The sequence below is a fragment of the Numida meleagris genome, chromosome 2, assembly GCF_002078875.1.
Source record: "Numida meleagris isolate 19003 breed g44 Domestic line chromosome 2, NumMel1.0, whole genome shotgun sequence".
NCBI lineage: Eukaryota > Metazoa > Chordata > Aves > Galliformes > Numididae > Numida > Numida meleagris.
Window position 1 is genome coordinate 37,335,590 of NC_034410.1, and position 22,182 is coordinate 37,357,771.

At 42.7% G+C, this 22,182-nt stretch overlaps 1 protein-coding gene across 2 annotated transcripts in view; it reads right to left on the reverse strand.

The window, feature by feature from the left end:
- Window positions 1-19,443, reverse strand: part of THRB (thyroid hormone receptor beta) — a 139,475-nt gene extending 120,032 nt beyond the window's left edge. The window contains exons 1-2 of one of the 2 annotated variants that reach the window (XM_021386786.1): window positions 18,427-19,443; window positions 8,803-8,832 (exon numbers count right to left, since the gene is read on the reverse strand). The gene's annotated coding sequence lies outside the window, so the exon portion shown is untranslated. The remainder of the gene's footprint in view (window positions 1-8,802; window positions 8,833-18,426) is intronic. The other variant, XM_021386787.1, reaches the window with a different exon arrangement.

Here is a 22,182-nt window from a genome sequence, read left to right on the forward strand (position 1 = left end):
ACTTCTTTTCTGTGGTAACAGTCAGATGTGGCAGAGAACATTCTCTTTGGTTTCTGGGTAACCTCCATGAACATGTGCTGCCTTTCCATGATGTGCACATGCACCTGAAGTGCATGTTCAGAATGTACAACTTCCCTCCTTGAAACTTGATTATTTCACCCCTCCTCCTGCTTTTTTTTCATGCTTATTAAATCAAAGAAGGGATGTTTGGTTTTTAAATTAATTTGCTAAGGGACAATCAGTGAAAGAGGCTGATGACTAGAAGGATGGGAATGAGCTTCTAACAGATCAGAAGAGAGAATTAATGGACAGATGTGTCTGGAAAGTTTTCTTAAATGCAAGCATGACAACTGCCTCAAGCCTCATTCATTACAAATACAGGCCTGCCCGTCATGTTCCAGGGGAAGAGCTGTTAGGCTTTGTTGAGTGTACTGCAAACTACTGTTCTGCAGATGAAGGAAAAACGGCAGCAGTTCATGTTTATAGGAAAAATATAGAGCACTCTGTTCAGCTCTCTCTGCAAACAAAACCATCCCCAGTTAAAAAACACAAAACAAAACAAAACAAAATCCCAACAAACAAAAATGAGTGGAACAAGAACTTTAAATCTCTGTCCCCTGTTCTGCCCAATTAAAACCACGGGAGCTGAAGCATTCATAGGAATCCATTTCCAATGCCTTTACCAGCACCTGGAGCCCACAGTGAGCCCCTCTGGAGGCCAAACTCTGTTCTTCGTGGAACAGCTGGGATCAGACACACTCCCTGTGCACAATAACCTGCAAGTGGGGCCTCTGAATACAGAGCCCACTATATCATATGAGATCAAGGATTCAGGAAGGAATCAGTAAATGCAGTCCCCAAGAGTCCCTGGCCCCTCCACTTCAGGCATGGGGAGGTAGCTTTGCAACTGTAAAGAAAAGCACTGGAGGCTGTATTTATGTTTGGGATTTCTGCAATGTAATTTTAACTGAACCAGTTCATCACACAACCCAGATCAATCAAACAGGCATGCTGGCTTGCAACTTGGTTTACATTTATCTTTTCTTCTGGCTGGCTGCACCTAAATTTCATTTTCAGAAACTCTAGGATATGCACCCATTTTACTTTGAACTTGCTAGACTGCATTTGCAATTACTTGAGTGAAAAGTCAGAACTTCTACATCTCTCACTGCCTAAGGGAACAAAAAATATTAGTGCTGATTAAATATTTACTTTGCAGAAACATGAAATCTATCATGCTACAGAAAAATTTTTTTGAATGATACTTCTTCAGCAAGGCTGGGGCTTATGGCTTTTTCTCGTACTAGGTTACATATTCAGTAAAAATACAGCTGGGCCAAGAAAACTTTTTGGCAGAGCATCAGACGGTGTCTTCTGGTTTGCCAAAACAGGCAGAATCTTGTCTAGTTGTGGGATGCTCTTGGGCTTACTATCTATTAGTGAAAGCATTAAGAAGCACTGAGAAGTTCCAGTCCCTTTTACGTATTCTTAGTTGAATCTCATTAGTTTGCAAGCTCTCAATTTGCACCAAAACACAGCAGTCTTTTCTCACCTCTCAGGGAAAATTTAATAGCAGTGTTAAGTCTCATGTTACTAGGACTTCATTACTTTTACAAGATTTGCTAAATAATTAAAATGCACTTGTCAAATAAGTGATTAGAGAACATTTTGTGCTGCAGCGTCATTTTTTTTCTGTCTGTTTATCTCGACTGTCAAAATTAAATAATTCACACTGAGTCTCCAACACAACAGCGTAAACAACATAAACCCTGAACCAGGAGAGGGGGAGAGCTATGGGACTCAGAGAACAAGTGTATATAGGATGTGATTGAAGAAAGAGCACTGGATTAAAGCCACAGATGGGGAAATTGAAACAACAGAGTCAAAGCTTGCTCCGAGGATGCTGCTGAATGAGAATGACCTAAAAGAAGATGTAGCCAACACCATTTACATCTGCAGTAGCCTCTAGACATGTTTTCTGTGGAGTTTCAGATCCTAAAAGTGGGCAGAAAGGCAGGGACTGCGTCATGTTGTATAGAGAAAACAGAACTAATGATTTTCAGCCAACATTGACTTTCTCTACCTCTGACTTACTTTCTTAATCATCATTCTGTAACTAGCTGCACATTCAAATGGTACTTCAGAGAACAGGTCACATTCTCACATACTTTTACAGTAATATATTTCTTCTGTGGGAAGCCTTTGCCTAGTGCTTCTAAGCAGAATACAGTAATCTGAAATATCCTGTTATACACAGGATCCCTCTGGGTTGAAGTAGAATCATAGAGTACCCCAACTTGGAAGGGAGCCAAAAGGACCATCGACTGCAACTCCTGGCTCTACACATGACTACACAAAAATCAGACCATATAACTGTGAGCATTGTCGAAACGTTCCTTGAACTCTGCAAAGCTCCGTGCTGTGACCGTTTCTCTGGGCAGCCTGTTCCATGCCCACCGTCCTCTCGTCCAGAACCTGTCCCTAACCCCCAGCTGCCCCTCCCCTGACACAGCTCCATGCCGTTCCGTCGGGCCCTGTCAATGACACAGAGAGCAGAGCTCAGCGCTGCCCCTCTGCTCCCTGTGAGGAGCTGCAGCCACCATGAGGCTTCCCCTCAGCTCCTCTGCTCTGGGCTGAATCAACCCAGGGGCCTCAGCTGCTCCTCATACACCTTGCCCTCCAGACCATTCCCTGTCATCACAGCCCTCCTCTGGACACTCTCTAATGGTTTTATGTCCATTTTGTACACTATGCACAGCGAGGTCACACCACTGTAGTGCAGAATGGGACAATCACTTCCCTTGACCTGCTAGCAGGCCGTGCTTGATGTACTCCAGGATACAAGTAGAGGGGCTACTATCACGTAAAATGGCAAAGGTAGAAAAATTAGATGAGCAATCTCCAGAAAAAAAGACCATTTCCATAATGCCACAAGACAAAAAATATTTCTGATGCAGCACCCATTGCCCTACCTGTCCCTCTTCTCCACAGGCAGGTTTTCAGAGATCACCCTCAGTCAGCACTGTGAGCAGACTCACAGTGCCGAAAGAAGCAGCTGGACCCAAATGGACAGTAGAATGTCTCTCCTGCTAGGGGAGTTTATCTGCCTGGCCAAATTTTCAGAAGCAGCCTTTTAAAGGCTGCTCAAAGCAAAGCACCTTCCAGATGTGGATCCCTTCTGCTAGCAGCCACATGTATGCTGCACCAGCCTGTCACTGCGGGAGCCACATCTGTCCTCCTGCCGCTGCAGCAAGCAGCAGGACCCAGTGCCTTGGGATTTTAACATCATTGTATTCACATTGGACTCCACTACTGACACAGTCACACAGTCTGCTACTTTTAAATGCACTATTCACCAAAAGCCACATTTCCATTAAGTGGGAGAGAACGTTCCCGATGCTTTCGCTCTCTCACGGCATCCGAATTTCCCTGAATCGACACTTTTGGCAGAGTTACGTAACAGCGAGCACATTGCGCTTAACTCTGATCCAAGCAGACACTGCAAGCACAGTCTGAGCACCAGAGTACTTCTTTACACTGAACTGAGTTCTAACCCAGCATGTGAATTACAAATAAAAGGGGTACATTTACTTCTTGGAACAGAACATCAAGCTGCCCAGACAAAATTGGAGATTCTTGTACAGGGATTATTAAGTAAACAAGGTACAGGACACAACATTCAATACTTTCTAAATGCAGTAAAACTGAGCTTTTAATGCAAGCACAGTTATTCAAAATAAATAAAAAATTCTGGGCTAGCGTTGCATTGGAAAGGAGCCAAAGGAACTCCCCAGGCCTCAACACAACTCCTCCTTTTTTGTCATCTGGAGCGCTTCCACAGCATTGCCTGAACCAAAAGAAATGCCACAGAAGCTCTCAATGATATCCAGAATTAATTCTACAGCCTCATGTATCACTGTCCATTTGAGGAATTTCTTCTGTGGTATAGAAGACTGTTTTCTTTTACACTAAATGACTTAGCCATGAGCTTTCACACAGAAGAAAACAGCAGCAATTTGATGGCTCAAATCCGTTTGCTAATGGAGACAGCAATTTTGTTCCATAGCACAACCTCCTCCCCTCCTTTTCAGAACTGAAGTATCCAGTAAGAGTGACTCTGTGGCAGCAAAAAAATGTGAATAAAGACATCTTGAAGCTTGCTTTGAAATGCTCTCCACAGCCAGTATTATGGCTATCAGGAATTTGTGAAAAATGTAGGTATGTAATAGAATTTCAAGACAGATTGTGCATAAGAAACTTCATACTAAAATAACTGTAATTCTTATTTGCGCAACAAGCAGCCAAACATCTTAGAGTCCTGATTAACAGTTTTCTCTCCTTTCTTCTTCAACATTGCTGCAAAACCTTTACCTACCAGAAAAAATAATTCTTGGATGCCCACGTAAGCAAGTGTAGCCTCCATGCGCAGACACACAGACTTACTCATTCCAGCCACCTTATTTTTGGTTATCAAACACAATGATATTTCTCTTCTCTATTTTTGCTCTTCTATGGTTTTAATCTAATAATTTTTCTAAATCTAGTTTAAACTGCAGGTGTTAAAGTCAGCCTCCACCAAACAGAGAGACCTGAAGTACCAGGGAGGAGATACTTCAGGTCTTTGTGCTTTTCTTCTCAGTGTAACTGTAATCCAGCTGCATTACCCTAGGCACCCATGTGCCAGCACTGCAGCATACCGCCCTGTCTGCTTCTGTGATAACTAACAGGATGGTTGCCATTGCTCTGACTGTTCCACAGCTACATATAGAACATACATAGGTGTTATTCCAGGAAGAGAGAGCACCAGGGATATTCAGAGTGCAGGAAGAAATGAGGCATGTGGTGACAACCACCTGTTGGCAAGCCAGCTATCACCCATGCTGAAACACATATTCTTCAGCTGTACCCAAGGCTTCACCCTTGAATCACCCTGGTAAGCTAGTTTCTGAAGTTTTTACAAAACAGCTTTTTGCAAATTTTTAATCACAGACAGAAATACATGAAAATACTCCTGAGCAATTTTTTACACCCTCATATGGCCAACACGACTTTTAGTTATTCTGTCCTATTACATTCTACATTCCTGTAACAGATGCTATGCTATACAGGTGCAGTAGAACAACACCATTCTAATCTCAACAATTTTTTCCATTTGTAGTATTTTCCGCATTAATTCCCAATTAATTTTGGATGATAAAAAGTAAAGCAAAGTTAAAAACAAAGTTTTAAAGTTAAGCAAAATAACAAAAAGGAGCCAGGGCTATCCTTTCGCTACATTGTTTTAAGTTCTTCTAATATAAAACTACTTTTTTGATTAGCCACTTTAAAGTATTTTCTCTGAAAAAGATTTGTTGTCTCCTACCCAGTAAAACAAGGATGCACTTCCCTGTAGCAGATGGGAACTGAAAGACAAGTATCCTCCACACTCTCAATATCCCATGCAGGTCAAACAGCAAACACACAAGCTACTTCTTATTCATTTCTAGGGGAGAGCAAATTACTTTGTATTATGAATTCTACATAATCTGCTAGAAATGCATCTTGCTCTTTCTATTCATATGGATATTAAGATTTCGAACACAGCCCCTGACTACAGAAAATCCCATGGTAAAGATGAGATGCTCACAGCATAACTGAAGAAGAATTCTGAATTTAAGCAAGACTTTAGTTATATGACAGAATGGATTCAATAAACATCATATATAAATTACTGCTTTTCAGCGATCTTAATACAAATGCAATCTACTAAGGAAGTCTGGTGAAATTTAGAAGATGTATGCAGAAAAATGTGCCTGTGGACAGTAGTGGAAACTGGTTCATGACCACCATGCATCAGTGCACACACAAAACCTGCCAGTTCAGTGATGCTGTACCCACTACTGAGCTTCTTCACCAATCTGCTCAGACTTTTCAGCCTTTTCACTGTTCTTGGTAAGTCACCACAAGAGAAACAAGAGAGAGCTGCTCCGGTGGTGATGTTGGAAATTCTGTGGCTGCCTGTACCACATAAGAGCCTTTGTTCATGGATATGTGGATTTAGAAGGCCTGAAGGAACTATTATAGTAATCTGGTCTGACTTCCTGCTTGGCACAGGCCATAATACCTCACGCAGCAATTTCTTTACAGAGCACAAGAAGTTGTAACTCTACTAGAGGATATCTCAGAAAGAGATCTAATCTTGATTTAATTACTCTGAGTGATCTACCACATTCCTTTCTAAGCATTTCCAATGGTTAATTACACCTACAGTATCGTATTTCCAATGTGAACTTGCTTATCTTGCTGTGTGTTTTTGTCTGTTGAAGACCTATCCTATCTCCCTACATAGATATTTTTAGATACTAACCACATCACACCTCAAAATTCTCCGACTTGAGATAAATAGTTTCCCTGCTGCTTGGCAAATCAAAACAGAGATTCCTGAATCCAACGCACACAGCTGCTGGGGGTTAGTGTTCCTGGTGGTTATTACAGAGAGCTTTTGACTATATAGACTTGAAAAGTCAATTCAAGTACAAGGAGAAGGCATTGAAGATCTTTAACAAGCTTTCCCAGCTTTCATTGCAGTAACACGTTTGTAAAACCTGGGAATTTGGGACAAATAGCACTGCAGTCTGGAGAGTTTCCTTTGTATTCAATTGATAGTTGCAAGCTACCAACCAGATCGCTAGTTACTGCAGCTAATTCATAAAGTAATTGATGGCTTGTGGCAGGTGGTTTTCTCCTACTCATATGTCAAAATCACATAAAAATCCTGTTAATAGAGTGAACCAGTACTTCTGCAGGCACTGCCAAGGCAGAAATCCAGGAGTGAGCAATATGTACCCTAAACTACTTCCAGTCCTGACTCCGGGAAACAAAATGCGTAAATTTCCACTACCGCTGTCATGCTGTATTACCTAGGCATATTACTTGGAAGTTTACATTACTGTAGCATACCAAGGCTCTTCATAAGGCTCTCTTGTGTTAGGTGATCAACTGAACACAGAGTGACCTTAATTCGTTTTTACAGCATTTGCCCAGTTCTCATATGGCTGAATCCAGGTAAGGAGACAGGAGGACTTGTGTCCTCTCTAGAACGTAGAAACTGATGAGATCAGTGTACAAAGACTGCTCAGAACGAGAATTTCTTCTGGAATTTACTAAATCCCTGTACTAACCATGTGATTCTCAACACATTATGAAGTTCCATAACAGATGGGCTTTCCACCGATTTGGTGCAGAACAGCAGCATCCTTCTGTCTCTTAGATGTATTATATATGCATACACCTTTGTAACTGCAAATACATGCACAAGCACATATATTCTATGTACTAATACAGATCAGGAATATCCAAACCTAGGTTGTCTGCTACTTACAACACCACTTAAAAATTTTCCACAACAAAAAATGTGGTATGACACCTCATTATTTTTTCACAACACTTCTGTTTTTTCCCATTAATATTTCACATCTCTACTCACTTGTGGTTTCAAACAGTTTCCATTCTGCACAGCCTAACTGTTTCCTAGTCTCCTTCTTCTCTATTCCAAGGATGTCCCTCTAGAAATCAGGAACACAGTTTATACAGATGTATCAAGTTTTACTGGTTAAAGATTTCGGTGATTTAAAAATTCTTCCTTTTCATCACACTTCGTGTGTGTTTGACTTGAAATAGGTGCACAGCACCCGGAGAAGAACTCCAAAGGCTTTTACTTTAACAACTGATAAAAATCAAATCTGGCAGATATGGGGAGAAGGGAAAACTATTACAATGCTTCTCTGCCTCAGTATTCCATGAATGGCTACAAAAACTAAGAAACCACCTGTAAAACAGTGACTGAAAAGTAACTGTATATTTCTGTTATTCTCCAAAGGAGTTCATGCTGCAGTTTGCCTCTCAGAGAAACGTGCTGTCACACACCTGATAATATTACTTGACATTGCTGTTTCATAGTATAAGCATACAAGTATTCTAGATGATGCACCAGATGACTGTCAGTATCCTTACTAGCAATGAAAGAAATAAAGATTAAAACTCCATTTTTTAACACCTCTTCCGGTTGGTAATGTACAGGAAGGGCACTTTCAGTTTTTGCTTATCAGCAGGCGTATACAGTATCTACTTTCAGAATGCAGCCCAAATCATGTTGCACAGAAGAGGATAAAATATTCCTAGAAGAGTTCACTCCTTCTCTACAGACCCACTTACTTGACTGTAATTCATAAACTCTCACCACTACAACTCATAACCCAAAAATCTGGTACGAAGTTACTTATTTTATCCATATGTACACCAATATTTCGTTTTCAAATTGCAAGAAACATTTTAATTAACTGAGTAGTGAAGTCTATAGTCTGATGAAAAATAATTACCTGTAAGTTTTCCATAGGCAGAAAGATGTTTCCAAATCTATGCAGGTATTTTATTGTGCTTAAAAGATGAAATACTGGCTCAGTAAGAGTGGTGAGGCACTGGAATGGGCTGCACAGGGAGGTGGTGGAGTCACCGTCCCTGGAAGTGTTTAAGGAAAGGGTAGGTGTAGTACTCAGGGACATGGTTTAGAGTGGGCAATATTGGTGGAAGGGGGACAGTTGGACTAGATGATTAAGATCATCTAGTCTTTTCTAACCTTAATGATTCTGTGATTCCATGAAATATTGTTTGATTCATGCTGCAATGTTATCTTCTTTCCTTTTCAGTGTGTTTTAACATACTGACCCACGCTGCATCTAGGATCTACTTGGAAACATTGAGAAAACGAAAAATTACCTGCAATTGACTTGAATACTTTACTGAAGTGGAATAAAGAAATCTTACCTTACTAGAGCTTCATTTTCTGTTCTCTCACTGAAAAGAGTAAAGAAATCTGTATTAAAGATCTATGTGGTAAAAAGGTACTTTATTTCAGTTTCAATTAACACAAAAGTTGTGGGCGTCTTTTAATATAACTGAAATGAATTTCCATTTTTTTTTGAAAGTTAATCATTCTTAGCACTTTGGAAGGGAGGCATTTGTTTGTTTATTTGTTTGCAATCTTTGCTAGCCATCGTTTCTCAACAAGCATTTCAAATATTTGGGAAACAAAAATTCTAACAACTGATCTAGTTGATCCATTGCCCAAAGTGCAGGTTAGGCATGGTTTGTAGTTTATTTTCACTGCAAGCCGAACTTTATGATCAGTATTTGTATCGCTGTTTACCTTTTATTGTAAGACAAACATTCAAAGCCTGGAAATTGTTTGTTTGCTTTTTTTTCAAATAAGGTAGATTCTGCTCCATCCCAAAACAGGTAGGGTCAGCAACAGTTGTAAAAGACTGAAAACATCAATCCATTGCATTAACATCTGCTTCAGCTCATCCACTCTAAACACATGTGCCAACAGCTTCCCCATGTACATCATGAAATCCCCACACAAAGTAAGCTGTGACACTATTCTGAAAAAGTTCCAGCATGACTCAAAACATCTGAGGAATTTTGAGGCCTGCAAAAATAATACTTCATTTATTTGTGACTTGTTCCATCCTTTACAACTAATGAGAACTACTTACAGGTATCAACATCATAGGTGGGAATTAGATTCTGGTAACTCTAAGGTAAATAGGAATTTTTTCCACAAATACGTACATGCAAGAACTGAATCACATTATCTGATTTCATTTTCTAAATTAGCACAATATGCAGCACAAAGTAGAGAACAAAAAGCTGAGTCTAGTAAAATGACAGTTATTGGTATTTGTAGAAAAGCAGAGAAAATCATGTAGACAAAGGGTCTCAATCTCTGGTGCCTTCTGTACAGTTGCCTGTCCATCAAACAATACATCTAGAATTTCACGGATGAAGGTAAAATATGAAGAGAACTCATTAATCATTGTCAGTAACTAATTCAAAGCTTGGCCTCTAACTATGAGGTCTGTGCAATGGTTGAAGATACAAATTCTCAGCTCTACAATTAAAATACTACTCTGGAGGGAGAAAAACGTGTCAATAATGATGTCTTCTAAGAATGGCTGTGAATCTGTCAATCTAAGGCAAGCAAAGCTTAAGTGAATTGTAGAATCCTCTCTTTCCTTAATTTAGAGTATGTTCAACCAATACGTTAAGAGAGACCAAATATGAACCTATTTCAGAAACACCAGAGATAAAACTTAAAGAGTCATTCCTGAAGTGCAGAAATTCATTAAATTAAACATCAATTTTGTGAAAAAGGCATGAAATCTCTGATTTCTAGGAATCAGCTCATCAGAGCTGACATTTACAGTGTCTGATTTATCACAGCTGAGCATCTGTACATGTATGCCTTTAAAGGAAGAGGAATAACTCTAAGTTCATTTTATCACTCAGTGAAATATATGAAAACTCACAGGTTTAATTTTCTACATCTCTTTCTGATCATCAGCTAGTAAAACATGCAGATTACTTCACGCTTACCAATCTGGCTTCAGGTCACTATTAGAGATAACTTAAGAAAGGTTTTACATACATTACAGGAATAAAGGGACAGGACAGGTATTGTATCTCTGGATAATACACAGGGTTTCAATAGGATTGAATGGGATTTATTACAGCACGAGCCAAATCCTTCTTACCTTTCTCACGCAGAACATCCACTGAAGCTAGACTGAGTGCAACTGAGGACATCTTACATCTGGTTCTTTATTGCTCACCTGTCCCTAAACTACAGCAGTCCACAGCACAAAGTTCATGGGATCAGCATGTGATTTTGTGGGCAGGGAAAGGAATATCTTACAGGATGGTCTGTTTTAACCACAAAGCAGGTCCAGAGGCAGTCTGAAGAAGACCAGAAGTCATTTTGAACCTGTAACAAGATCCACAGTTTCTGAAGCAACGTATTTCTGTGCCAGAAACACTCACAGAGTGGACCGCTTTGAAGCATATTTAACTCATCCTACGTATTTTTAAAAGAAGAACGAAATCTGACTTAGGCAGGTTTTATGACACCCAGAAGAAAAAAAATACATTCTAACATGCTTAATGAAACAATTTGCATAAGATTATCTTATCTGATCTAGCTGTTGATAACAGGGCAACCTATAATGATGCCATGAGCACCTCCCATCATTTGTTCTCACAAGTCCCTGGAGGTTGTCAAGAACAGGGTAGATGTGGCACTGAGGGACATGGTTCAATGGACACGACGGTTGGACTAGATGATCTTTGTGGTCTTCTCCAACCTTAATGATTCTATGATTCAACTATTCTGTCACCCACTGCCTATCTAGCTTGACAATGCCAGTAGACATTTGGCCAAAAGGACATGCCCTAGAGAAATACAGGCAAGATATTGCTCTCCCTCAGGTAGAAGGGAGCTTCTTTCCATCTTCACATACTCTGTCTCTATTCAAGCAGAGAGGACCTTCACCCCAATGTGCCCCAAACCACCCTGATGTTCCCTGCAGAAGACCTGTGGGGCTTCGTGCCTTACCTGCTTCTGATACCGTGGCAGAATTCCATGTGGGCTCTCAGCATCCATGTTAAAAATATAAAATTTCCTGTCAAATGCCTACACTGCTTTCATGCTTAATGACTTGCTTGCTTAGACGAAGGGGAAGATCTCCACCAAAAAAAGATTTTTGTTGCAATATTCAAATGTCTCCTATTTCTAAGTATGTCAATTTACAGTAAAAGCTGTACTTGTTGCCTCTCACCAACTGTATTAACTTAGGATGCACTCTGAAGGGTATCTAATAGACTGTCTCAAAAGAAAATCAATACCACTAAGTTAAACAAAGTAGACAACAATCCACACTCAGTGACAGAAGGCTCTATAATTTCAACAATTCTTGCAAGCTCCATCTTTCTCAGTACTACTCCTTACTAATACTTATTAAAATATTTTATAAATACTAAAACTAACACTGAAAAACCCTACTGACAGAAACTGTTTTAATAACGTACTTTGCTGCTGATACTGTTTGTGAGTCTTCTCTCAGAAGATCAACTCCCATCAAACCACAGAAAATTAACACTGCCAAACTGGGCAGCAGAATTGATGCAGAGGAAAATTTCCTTCTTTACTATAGTTAGACGCTCAGGTTGGACGTTAGGAAATAGTTCTTCTCCGAGAGAGTGGTCAGGCACTAGAATGGGCTTCCTGGGGAGGTGGTGGAGTCACCATCCCTGGGGGTGTTCCAGAAATGTTTAGATGCTGTACTGAGGGACACGGTTAAGTGGTAAATATTGGTGATAAGTGGGTGGCTGAACTGGATGATCTTAGAAGTCTTTTCCAACCTTGGTGATTCTGTGATTCTGTGAAAACTTTTGACCGAATGGAGCTGTATGCCTAAAAGGGCTCTTTCTTGTTTCAGTCATTCTTATTTCACCTTTTCTGTTGTATATTGTTGAGTAGATATTGCAAAGCTGAAGCTACGGAAACATCTTACCATTAAGCAAACCATGGTTTTGATCCCTATAATGAATACACCCAAACAGCTAAAACAAATTCTTTCCAAATGATTCAGCACTTACTCAGTACACAGTAGGACAAAAGGCATCCAGGTGCACTTCACAAAATTTAGATATAAATGATATATTCTGCCTAAGTTTTTGAACAGGTATTCATCTATAGGGATGAGGGCACTCCTTTTTCTCTTATACATTTATCCTTATCCAACAAAATCCCATTAATCCTATTACAAATTACTTTTAGGCTCCTGAAATCCTTCATAGACCTTTTCAATTACAGAGAAATACCTAGGTGAAAAATTCTTTAGTTACCAAGAGATCCAAATACAAACTCACCATCACCCCAGACTTTGCTTCAGTTTACTTCTACTGTCCCTACAAGATGCTTTGATGCTCAGAGCTCCACCAGGAGACTGACTGAGCAAAGCATCTACCATTTCCTTTTCCACAAAATATCAGAGGAAGCTGGCTGAGCCTGGAAAGGCCACTGAATTCTCACTCCAAAAGAGCTGTGGAAGAAAAAAGAAAGTGGTGGGGGATGAACAATCCTGAGCAGGAGATAAATTAATTCCCAAAGCCACTCCATTAAGTTTAGTTTTCAGTTCTACACTTCAACAGCTCCCACTAAGAATTAAAACACCTAACAGTTAAAAACAAAACGACAACAACAACAACAACAACAACAAAAATCAAACAAAAAAAAAATCACAGACCTCCCTCAGAAAGGTTCTTCCTCTACTGGCACAGAAAAGTAATGTAATCCTTACTGCCCACTACTCTTGACTCAAGGTCATTTGATTTCACAGTTCTAACAGTCACCGTTGTTAGCGAGTTGTGCATACACTTTGTAGAGAAAAAAGCCATGACTGCAGCATGCCGAAGTCTGAACTGTGACAGGCACTTTCATTTCTGAAATTCTACACAACAGTTTGAATAGCTTGGTGTTTCCTTAGTGCGAGTCAGCCTCTGCAGGCATGGGAAGGCTGTAGATGTGCCTGTTTGCACAGCCTAAAACATACAGATGCATCCTGAGAATGTTTACTCCTAGCACAATGCTAATCATAATTACCATGCTGGTATATGTTATCTGCAGGATAAAAGGCTAGAAGAAAGCCCATGTTTAGATTGGACAGCAAAGACAAGATCATAGCTGGAAGGCAGACGCATAAAACAGCTCCATGTAAGGCATATGTACAGATTAAAAATTAACCATCGTTGCCAAAAAACTGAATGCAACCCCACCCGTAGCTATAGATGCTTACACATAATCCCCAACAGCAAGAGAAACTCACAGTCCCTGTTCTGGTTCCCTACCAACACAAACAGGCACAGAGCTACCACTTCAAGCTCATTCCTCTCCCCAAGAAAGAGCTGAACACCAAGCAGAAGCCTCTTCCTTCAGTCATCATTTATTATTGCGTTTGATGACTGGCTGTCACCGTAATGATAGAATTCAGTGATTTGCAAGCCAGTCCTCTTCCTGGGACTAAAGAAGACAACTTTAAGACAGGTAGCTTGACCTAGCAGTTCAGAGGTGGAATAGAGGAACCAAAAATGACCACTGCTATCGTCACTGTTACTCTTATTGCCTGAGACCATCCTAAACAGCTGACATTTCACAGATACTTTACTGGTAATGATATGGAAGTGCTATGAATAAGCTGTCCAGAAGCTATTGTCCTCTCCAGTAAACGGTGAATCCACAGGCTGTAAAGTCCATAGTCCTGCTTTCACAGCATTTCAATTACAAATCTCTGTTTTAATGAAGAATTAACAAGGTCAAAAGATATTTTGGCTAATATGCCTTCAGGTTCAGTTACAGTAAATTTTTTTTATATTATAAGTATAAACATCACAATGTTCCTAGACTTTAAAAGGACAAAGATAAATTGATTTATTTTTAGAATAAAAACTGTATTTAAAAATAATTGTTTCAAACCCACACAGATTTTTCTACTCTTTTTACAAATTCTATTATTTGTGTCATTTAAAAGAAAGGCTAACATGTTACTCTCAGGTAGGGGTTTCATAAAATTCAACAGAGCTAAGCAGATCTCAGAAAAAAGGCAGCTATTCTCTCTGTGCGTAACTTAGTCATATACCATAAAACCAACTCTTCTCCTTCTGAAAGATACTTTTCTAAGGATGTCATCCCTGTAAGGCCCAGCCCAGGGCTACCAAAGTTATGGCCATGATTCATACTGCACTCAGTCAGAAACCTTCCATTCAGCCTAGGCTTGAAAACCTGGCCTAGGCTCAAGAATCCAATTAAGAAATGCATCACGGTGCTGAAAACAAGCCTTTGTACATATTTTTGAACTATCAGTGTTCATCACTTTTCTGAGTATTGCCCCAAGTATCACAGATCTGGCTTCAAGCTTTCCGTGCAATGCATGACAGTGGTGAAATGTAAAGTTTGGGAGATGTTGTCTACGACAACGTAATAAGGCTTCCCTTCCGTCCGCACCTCTGCGTGCGGGGCATACGGGACGCACACACAGTGTGTAACACCAAAATGCCAATTTAATGCTGTGCAACAAGGCTATTTATACCCGTACACGCGACCGCCCCGGATACTCGTGACCCTAGACCCCTCCCCGGGTGCACGCAGGCACTGCCCATTTCATCCCACAACTCCCCCCTCTTTAACAGCCCCTTTAATACGTTCCTCTTTTGGTTCCCAGTTTCCCCAACTATTCCTAGAAGGCCTAAGCGCGTCTTACATATATATACTAGGCAGGGGAGGTCCTGTCGCGTCACATCCCGCACGCTCAGTCACCGCCTACTACATTTTCTCTCCCATGCCTGGAAAAGCCTTGCCCCGTTACAGCGCGATCGCAAAACCCCCTATAACCTATCTCCCAACTAACTTATCTACTGCTTAAGCTCTAATGTTTGCACATTACACGGGTGCGTACTTCATCATTAACTACTTAGGACTTGTCACAAGCGTTCGCGTAGCCTATGGTATTCCATGCGCCAATCAAAGGCTTGCTCCATCATTCTTTGTAAGCACTGCTGCAAACATCCTATCAAGCATGGTAAGCAGAATGCAATGCAGATAAACACTAAGAGCACTATACCGACTACTTTAAGTATTTGGGCGACCCACGGCCCAAGTCCGCCAAACAGGTTCTTCAGCCAATCGCCAAACAGATCATTGTCAACCGTTATCTTCTGCACGGACTTAACCCCTGCTCGCAGGGGCCACACACTGGCCCAGGTGAAGACTGTGGGAGGTGCAAGTGCAAGGAGTACATATATCCAAGGACCCTCCCATCGTGTCGGATCTGTGACAAACAATGTCTTTGCTCGGCCCAGAACATGGTCACGCTGCGTGAAGGGCCTCTTCTATCACTGCTCCAACAATGACGAGGACAACTGCGTTGATGACCCCTCTTTAAGGGCACGGAGCAGCCCTTTCAGGAGCTGATGTGCGCGCTCCACTATTACTTGTCCTTGGGAAATAAGTGGGATCCCAAACACGCGCCGGATACCCCAAGTGCACCACCAGGCCTCAAAACAATGGCTTCTGTAGCCCAGTCCATTGTCCGTTTTTAACTCTATGGGAACCCCCATTATCGCGACTGCAAGGGCGTAACGGCTTGACACAGTCACGCCCTTTCTGTAATGAGCAAATACTCAACTATCCTTGAAAGACCAAATCACTCGTGGAGAATACACATTCATTTCAAAAGAATGGAAACATGTACCCCATCCGGCATCTGTGGAGAATGCCGTAAAAGGCGATGAGGAATGACAGCTTCGATTCTGCAGTTTGTAGGCTGCTCCTGACAGCATCCAGCAGAAGAGAAACTGCTGGTTTGTGCTTCCTGTGAGCGGGCGCTGCTGCCTGCCTGCTGGCTGCTGTAGGACTGGAGGGATCCTGGTGCCTATTTGCTAAAACCTGGATGTTGGGCTCTATGACAACTCTCGCCCCGGCGAGGGCTAAGAGGTCACGTCCCAGCAATGAGAGTGGTATGTCCAGGACAAAAGGTCGAATCGGTCCTGCCGTCCGCTCCTGCCCATTGTCCTCCCAGAGGACGGGATAGTGACTGCGATGGCCCGTCACGAAACCCCCCACCCCACTGACTGAGCGCGGGAGTGTTTCCAGGGCACAAGAGGAGGGCCACACAGCCGTTGAAATAGTGGTGACATCTGCTCCGGAATCGATAAGAAAGGAAATGGTTTTCTGGTTCGGATTTGGCTGTGTCAGGCCTTGAATCAAGATTTGTGCTTTAAGTATGGGTCTGTTTCCTAAATCAAAACTAACTTGAACCAATGGTACGTCAGCCTGGTTGGCAGACTGTCCCTCTTCTTTATCCCCGGCCCTGCAAGCAGTTGCGAGCAAGATGCCTTCCGTTACCGCAACGGAAGCAGACGTCTGGTGCGGTTTGGACTGCCATCGCTTGCAAAGCTGCTGTTATCTCAGCAACCTGCTCAGACAAAACCGCAGCCAGTGGCTGCACCTCTTGTGCTCAACCGAAAGCGCAGCCACGCGCTATGAGTTCCCCTGCTGTGGCTGTGGCAGGAAGGGCTGCAAGAGCAGCCTTGTACTCTGGAGCTGCGCTTGAACGTAAACATTCTCACAGCACTATTTCCTGTGTTTCCGGGGGCAGGTTGCTACTCGAGATAGCTGTCTGTACTCGGTCTGCAAAGGAGCCGAAATGCTCCCCAGGTTTTTGTCTAATATGGAGATAACTTGGCGACCCACTAGTAAGCGTATGCATCCGCTCAAGCGCTCGCCTGCCCAAGTCTGCCGCTGCGACAAGAACGGTGGCTGGCAAAATCAGTTGTTCCTGAGGGGTACTCCAATTACCCTTTCCTGCGATTGCATCCGCTGGGATGTTGTGTAGAGGATGAGCTGGGTCTGCCTGCGCACGAGCTCGCAAGCTGTCTACCTCCTCCTGAATGTATGCCTCGAAAATCGGTACCTGCGCCGGGGTGAGGCACGCCCGTGCACACTGTCGCCAGTCGAAAATCAGCGGGCCACTAAGACTAATAGCGTCCAACAGGACCTGCGCCTGCGATCTGGTAAGACCTCCCTCTCGGACCGCTTTTCTCAACTGCATTAGCATTTTGTAATCTACCGGTTGCCATGGGGGACCCTGCAGTCCGCCAACAAAAACAGGATAGCAAGAGCGCGGCATGGGCTCAAGCTCGCATCCGGAGAGCATGCACTCCTGAGCACGAATAACCCAGCGCTCACCGGCCCTGCGAACTTGGTCCCGTGCCTGTCCCCGCCGTCTCCTTTCTCCCTCTGATGGCAGGTCTATGCAAAGGCGACCCTCCTCCTCCCCTGAGGAACTGGTCTCTTCATCCGCCCCACGCCTTTGGGACCCCTCTGCCCTATCTTTGGAGCTAGTAACCCTCCTCAAGGTCGAGGGGAGAGGCTGCTCCACAGGGCTAGATCCCGGCATCCTTCCCTCACCTACGCCCGGCGCAGCTGCACCACAGGGAGCTGCACCATAGGGCAGAGGTGCCACTGTAAAGGCGGGCGTCCCTGCCTGGACCGGCCAGGGGGCTGAAGGAACAGGAGACCTCAGGAAACATGTCAGTGTTCCCTTCGGGTTCATAGACCAAAACTGCCCATCATCTGAGATCTGCACCCCTGGGGTTGCCTGCCCTTGCCTTGGCGCCCCTAAAGGGGCTAAAAGCGGAGCTTCAGTCCCCGTCTCTTCCCCTGACTTGCTCTCCATCGGTTTTGGCTGTCTCAGTGTCATCAGGCGTCCCCGATAACATTTGACGTGCCGTGGCATCGAGATGCCGCTCGTCTTTCACTTTTTGTATCACACTTCTCACCGTCCCCAGCACAGGGATAAGTCCCAGTGCCTCCTTATTTCCTGCACTTGCCCCTTCCCATAGCTCCTGACCCACCTTCTCTAAAACCACTTTCTGCAGACAGTCTGTCGGGGACTCCGCACACTGCTTGCGCAGCATCCACTGAAGGAGTGCGAGGCACTCCTTCTTATGTAGTGTTATCCCTACTTCCTTGGCCAAGGATTTCCGCATACTCACCACCTCCTGCACACCGAGCCCCATCACGGCTCCGGCTTCTCGGCGCCTTGCTCGCGCCCAAAATCGGCCGTTCGGCGCCTTGCTCGCGCCCAAAAATCACGTTGGGGTCACCAGATGTTGTCTACGACAACATAATAAGGCTTCCCTTCCGTCCGCACCTCTGCATGCAGGGCATACGGGACGCACACACAGTGTGTAACACCAAAATGCCAATTTAATGCTGCGCAACAAGGCTATTTATACCCGTACACGCGACCGCCCCGGATACTCATGACCCTAGACCCCTCCCCGGGTGCACGCAGGCACTGCCCATTTCATCCCACAGGGAGACAGTATGGGTACCCATCCCACATGCTTTTAACCAGGCACTGCAGTTACTGGTGGAAGTTGCCACTTCTGAAACAGGAGGTGTAAACAACAGCCTGGGATTCCATCATCAGCTTACTGAAGAGGAACCCAGAGAGCAGAGAGGCTGAGACAGCCAAATCATGGTGAGATGAATTTCATCCTTAGGTTCAAACTAGATGCCTGATTTTAATCATTGTCTGTGCATTTGGGTAAAAATAAACTACAGCAGAGTTAAGACTGGGACCTTCAAACCCTCGATCAGAAAGCACATATGTTTCTGCTTATAACCTCCCCACTGTAATGAGAACAGTTAAGGTTGGTTTATTTGCCTTTGGTTTGTTTCCTATGAGATGGCAGAATGGAGATGGCCAGAACCTTCAAGAATGAACGTACAGTAAATGCTGCTGCCCAACATCTGCAGCCAGTGCAGGTCACTACAGAGTCCTGGAATGAAACATGACCTACCTCACCACAGTATCTTCTCCAGGATGCCAGTCCCAATCCAATACATTACAAAGCCTGAAGCTTGGCAGCCTCCACCTACTCAATGTGCATTCAGAATATATAGCATTTCCCACAATGTTTTTTTCTAAAAACTAAGTCAGTGGTGATATGCACTCCTTGGAATGGCAGATGACATCCCTGACACCAGTACCCTGGAGTGCAGCTCTTACAGTAATTCCTAACCAAAATCAAAGCAAGAAAGTATTATGAAAGTAGAGGTTTAATATGTGTTTTTAATGAAAAGGAGAAAAAACAAAGTATGATGAATTAGTCCATAGCACGTTAACTGCTTTAAGATCCCAATGAGATTATGGTTGATAAATTTCTTTCTTCAATTTTCTCTACTGGTATGGCACATGCCCTAATTAACTCCCCTGTATAGCACATGTCCCAGAGAGCAGACCCAGTACAGCTCAGAGCCGTGGCCACAGACTGCATGACTTGAGCAGGCAACATGTCCCTTCAGCTTTGCTCATAGTTTGGAAGTTGCAAAAAACCCGTAAGAGTAAATAAATAAAATGCTAATCTAACATGTGAGAGTTAGTGCAAAGCAAGTTTAAAGAGGAGAGTCGTTTCTTCTTGTTTATGGCACACTAAGGATTTTAAGGAGGCCAGCAATTCCGCTGGGATGTGTTTCTCAAAAGACACATTTGGCTGCCTTTAATAAGAAATAGATAATGGAACATACATTTCTCAAAAGTATTTTGGAAAATGTCTCCCTGTGCACAACATACACAGTACACACATATCTTCACTGAAAGGCAACTACATTTAATTAGTCCTCCCAGCTGCCTAACTTCTCTTTGTTTTTGGAGAGCTGATGGTAAGCATTGCTATGGACAATGAAATCATTTTCTAGTGATAACCAACTATGACTAAATTCAAAATATTATTGAGTCAAGACTTTCTGGCTAAGATAACAGGATAAAAGCCTTAAGAAATGATACTTGCTTTATTTTCTGGAGCTAAGGTCAATCATGGTGAAGCTCCATGGTTTTTTTAAAGGGTGGAACTGAGCTAAACTCTGATTAAGAGACAAACTGACAGATTTAAACATTTGTTTACAAAGTATGTAGGCATGTATCATAACCATTCTGTTGCAACAGTCTTTTGGGTTTATTTCTACCCAGTGAGATCAGAAAAAATTCTATCCAAGTACTCATATTCAAAACTACAATCATTCACATGGAAGAATTCTAACTGCATGAACAGCAGAAAGGGAGAAAGTGGCATTTTCCACAGCTCTCTAAAAAAATTTAATTCACATTTCTGTATTTTTAGAAAGACAATGGTATTGGAACGTTTTTTTTTTTTTTTCCTCCAGTGTATTGCAGTAATACCAGCTGCCAGGTTTATGAGGTATTTGCAGCTGTAACCCAACAGACAAATCCTTTGTTACTAATAGAGAACAAACAGTGGGGATTTACAAAGCTGTAATTACACCAAGAGGGTTTATGCACAAGGATGTATTAAAAGAAATGTTATACATGAAATCATATCTTAAAAAAATCCTCTGAGTATTATCATCGTTTATGCTACAGACCCTTCTATAACATTACCATAGAAGGGGTTTTAAATGCATGTCGTCCTTAAAGGACACCTGCAGGCTCTTCCGAGGTCTCTTAAGCAGGCTGGATTTGGTACCATGTACCTGTTTCAGTTAGCACTTGGTGACAGAAGAGCAGAGCAAGCTCTGGGCCCAAAGCAGCACACCTGGTGTGTGACTTGACTGTTCTGGTCAAGTGAGGAAGACTTCCACATCTCCTCAAAATCAAGTTTTAAGCCAAGAGTCACAAAGTCAAGACAAACTTAGAATATAAAATCATTAAGTTTGGAAAAGATGAATAAGACCATCTAGTCCAACGATGACTCACCCCCACCATGCCCACTGACCACGTCCCTCAGTGCCTCATCTACACGGTTGTTGAACACCTCCAGGGATGGTGACTCCGGCACCTCCCTGGGCAGCCTGTGCCAGTGTTTCACCATACTTTCTGAGAAGAAATTTTTCCAAATATCCAACCTGAGCCTCCCCTTGCATAACTTAAAGCCATTACTTCTCATTCCATCTCTGCTACGTGGGAGAAGAGGCTGACCCCCACCTTGCCACAATCTCCTTTTTAGGTCAGGTCATTGTAGAGGGTGATAAGATATCTCCTGAGCCTCCTCCTCTCCAGAAATCTTAATAAATTTTAATAAAGTTATTCAGAGATCCTTTGATCCTACTGTCTTACTCGTAAAATTACTGAAAACAGGAGAATCTGACTGTCATTCAAAAAACTGCAATACGCTAACATGAAGTTACTTCCCGTTTAGGAAAGATCCGTGATTCATCGCCATAGCTCAAATTTTGTAAATAATTAATTACTGGTAGGCAGTAGCATGAAGACTTAGGCACTAGATTGTTACTCTTTAGCACTCAAAACAATTACTAATGCTATATGTGATAAAAAGTACACCAGCTGACAATTAATTGCTTTGATGCAGACAGGCACAACCAGTAGTTAGAAAGTAAGCAGAAATCCAGTTCCAATGCAACAGATGTCAATACTCTGAGTAATGTGTCCCACATAGAATGTTTTTTTGTTAATTATTTTTACTTCTAGGACAGATCCCTGAGCTGGACAGGCATGCATAAAGGCAGCGCAATGGGAATCCACAGGAAGAATTGAAAAGGCATGAGGCAAGTGCAACAAACCACGGCACACGGGGGAAAGTGATCTGCATCTGCAGGCAGAAGTGGGCAGCATCACCTCCACCCTCCTTCCAGGTCAGCATGAAGCTGATGGGGAAAAGAGATGCTCATAGCACACTGGTAAAGGAGAGGGGCAGAGAAGCAACTTGGAGAAAATATGGGGGAGGGACAGAGTCCACGTGCATGTCCACAGGGAATGTTAGGCACTA